We start from the raw sequence: 4158 nt of genomic DNA on the forward strand, positions 1-4158 counted from the left end.
CTAGCGAGGTCAGGCTCGGAGGCTCCGGGGTGATATTCCTGACGGCTCTGGATCGAACTTGGGGGCACCCAGAGAGAAGAGCCGGACGCTCCGTCTCGGGCATCACCTCACAACCAAAGCAGCAATTGGGAACAGGGGAGCCCGAATACTCCAAAAAATTGCCCGAACACTTCGGGTGAAACCCGCAAGAACCTAGAGCAAATGTCAAGCACTCTTGCTCCGGCCTGAGAGGAGCCAAAGAAAACCCCAGAGACACCGGCTACAAAAACTGCTATCTCCTGTACAACAAAGACAATTGAAAGTTGGACCTTTGCAGCTTTTGTCTTAGGATTTGATTGGGGCTTTTGGCTTTGGACTCTGCGTCATGGGAAAATGGTTGTCTTGATCATTACTTGAGCTTGTCCTTTGGCTCTGAACGATTCCCTCTTAATAGTGTGGGATCCCTAATAGTCAGGAACAAATATAAAAGGCTATACTAGCTAGCCTTCGAGAAATCCTTCTTGAGCACTTGATTTTTGATGGTCGTCAATCCATGACACTAGCATATATACAAGGGACTAAAACCCATTCATAAACTTAGTGACCTTCATTTGTCCTTCTAATTCATTGTCATCAAGACCAAACCATATTTAAGGACTGCATTGCACTTTAACATGAGCATTTCAATCTCAAATTATCCTTGAATAAGTACCATGGTTACCACTCACCAAGCTTGAAAAAATACACCTAATAAATGGAGGGTGGTATAAGCTAATGCCCATTTACAACAATACTATAACCCCTTGTTTGGCAAGCAGTCTTTGGATTTTTCCAATTAATTCATATTCAAATGCCATTTGTGCTAAGAAATGAATTGGTGTAATTTGGATTACTTCTCTAGTTTTCTTGTTTGCCCGCCACATGGAATTATGTACTGAAATGAATCCAAAACTTGTTTGGATGGTCTACAAGTAATGAAACTTACAAACTAACACATAGTTGCACTTTCTTGGATCCTTAATGAATAATGAACAGAAAAAAGAAAACACTAGAAAAGCATAACCAGAAAAATATTTAATAACTTCTCATCATTTCTTATTCATTAATAAAAATGATGGAAGTCAAAAGATAATAACCCATACACTATTTCATAATTGACACTAGTGCAGAACCGGGTTTTAGCGCCGGTTCGTAAGGGCCTTTAGTGCCGGTTCTGCAACCGGCACTAAAGAGTGGAGACTAAAGCCCCCCCCCCCTTACTACTGGTTCGGCACGAACCGGCGCTAAAGTGCCACCACGTGGCACGAGCCAGCCCGGGTGCTGGTAGACCATTAGTACCGGTTGGTAGCACCAACCGGTACTAAATGTTTGGGGGGGTTTTGGTTTTAATTTTTATTTTTCCATTAATTTTGTGTTTTCCATTTAATTCTTTTTTGTTTGCTAGTATTTTACGATACTACATATTGTACACGTTATGCATATGTATAAATAGATTTTCTCGTAGAACCGATCATATATATATATATATATATATATATATATATATATATATATATATATATATATATATATATAATCGAATGTCTCATAACCACCATTAATTATTCACATATACACATGTATATATATACAATTTCTCCTACATGTTGTCTTGGTGCCTTCGGAGCACGATGACAAGTGGTTCATGGGGCGGTAGCGGATAATAGTATTCTTCTTTGGGATGGTCGAGCAAAAATCCCGCTATTTCCTCTTGAAGTGCTCGTATGCGCTCTGTTGATAGGAGCTGGTCCCGCACCTCTTTGAACTGTTAAGAAGGAGATCAATATGCATGTGTATTAGTTGTGTGATTAGATATCGACAATCATGTAAGATTTGTGAATAGTGTTCTGGCAAATGTACCCAGTCATGTCTATCAGATCTGCTCCTTTCGGACGCCATCATGCGAATGTTCTCGCAAACGTAGTATGCACACACTTCAGCCCCCGGCGCTTGCTTCAGGGCCTTTACGAGAATAGAATTTAATCAGATAATAATTAATCAAGCATGTTAATTAATTAATGGTATTGAAATAAGAATTAAAGAGATGGTAGCTAGCTAGTACTACTTAATTACTTACCTTGGGTCGATACCAACATAGCTTTTGTCGCCATTTTCCTGGAGTCACCTTGATGTACTTTGCCCAAGCCCTGCCCACCGGCAAAGAAAATTAATAAAGGGGTTATTAAAAATAGTTCATATCAGGAAATGACGAACTAAATAGGCCGAGATATAGTTAATAATGATTGAAATAACCTGTCGACTATCCCCTTCACGATGCTGTAGTCACTATCTTTTTTAAGTAGTGAGTCCAGTACTTCAACTTTTCCTTCGTCAACTTTAATGTCTAACAAGATCCAGTGGAAGCTGCATGCGCATACGTTTGCATATATAAATTAAGCGGGCATGTGCATAACACTAATCAACTATAACCCTAAACCCTATACACTTATTAACATCTAGCTAGTAAGCAAAAACAGAATTTGTAGTACAAGACAGTGTGACTCACTCGAAGTTGTAAGGAAGTAGTATATCTTGATTGCTATTGAGGCGCTTCAATAACTCTACCATGTTTTTCTCTACATCTTGTCTACACCATTCCAATTTCCATGTGTATTCATTAACGGTATTTGGGTCAATGAACCCAATGCCATAGCGTCTAGCTTTTTTCATTTCATACATCTTCATCCTGCATAATACCACAGAAAAAATATATATAGTGAGAATATATAATTACAGGTAATTAATGATCAATCAATGAGCACTAAAGCTAGCTTGAGACTTAAATTACAGAAAGAAATCACTTACAGACAATAGCAACTGACGATAGATTTGTCGAGTGCATCTTGATTGAATAACTGAAATAGTTCTGAATACTCAACGGACAGAGCTTTCTTATTGAAGTGATGATCTTCCTCGACTTGCACCATGAGGGACTCTCGATTGGAAATCTTGGTAATTTTCATGTACCAATCATGCAATTCATACATTCTCGTTGGGAGGTTCTTGACCTCCTCGGGCTCGACCAAAGGTTGGCCCCGGACATATTTCCGTTTTATTTCCTCCTCTCTAAGCGGAGACATGGCTCGATATCATGGAGTTGTCCAACAGTGATCTTGAGCATTTCAGCCTGCATTATATGCTCCTCGGTTATTACCACATCGCCAGCTCGGGAACGTAAACGGTTTGCCCACAATAATATTGGGCGCGCGTACTCTCATGTGTTGTTGGCACAACAAGCGGGGGGGGTCGATTGTGCCGCCTGTTCTCCCAGCTGGGGAACGGTTTTCCCGCATTTTCTGACAGCTGCTTGTTGGCTCGAGCTCGAGCTCGCTTCTTTCTGCAGTCGTGCTTGATGTGCCTTCCTGATTTGGCGCTCATAGTCTGAGTCAACAGGCTTGGGAGCTGGTGGTCTAGCCATACGAATGAAGTGGTCAATCTTTTCCTCACGCACTTTCTCCCACGGCGGCGTTGCCGGTTTTGGTCCAAAATGAGCGTCCACTTCGGCCCGCACTATTGCATTGTTTTGCTCCTCGGTCATGTCGTAAGGCCTCTGAGGAAGAGGAGTGAGGCTGCTTGGACCATATTTATATCGCTTGTCTCCGCCTGTACTTCCTGTTGAAGGAAATATGCCCTAGAGGCAATAATAAAGTTATTATTTATTTCCTTATATCATGATAAATGTTTATTATTCATGCTAGAATTGTATTAACCGGAAACATAATACATGTGTGAATACATAGACAAACAGAGTGTCACTAGTATGCCTCTACTTGACTAGCTCGTTAATCAAAGATGGTTATGTTTCCTAGCCATAGACATAAGTTGTCATTTGATTAACGAGATCACCTCATTAGGAGAATGACGTGATTGACTTGACCCATTCCGTTAGCTTAGCACCCGATCGTTTAGTATGTTGTTATTGCTTTCTTCATGACTTATACATGTTCCTCTGACTATGAGATTATGCAACTCCCGTTTACCGGAGGAACACTTTGTGTGCTACCAAACGTCACAACGTAAATGGGTGATTATAAAGGTGCTCTACAGGTGTCTCCAAAGGTACTTGTTGGGTTGGCGTATTTCGAGATTAGGATTTGTCACTCCGATTGTCGGAGAGGTATCTCTGGGCCCACTCGGTAA

The sequence above is a fragment of the Triticum aestivum genome, chromosome 7D (assembly GCF_018294505.1).
Source record: "Triticum aestivum cultivar Chinese Spring chromosome 7D, IWGSC CS RefSeq v2.1, whole genome shotgun sequence".
In the NCBI taxonomy this organism is placed as follows: Eukaryota; Viridiplantae; Streptophyta; class Magnoliopsida; order Poales; family Poaceae; genus Triticum; species Triticum aestivum.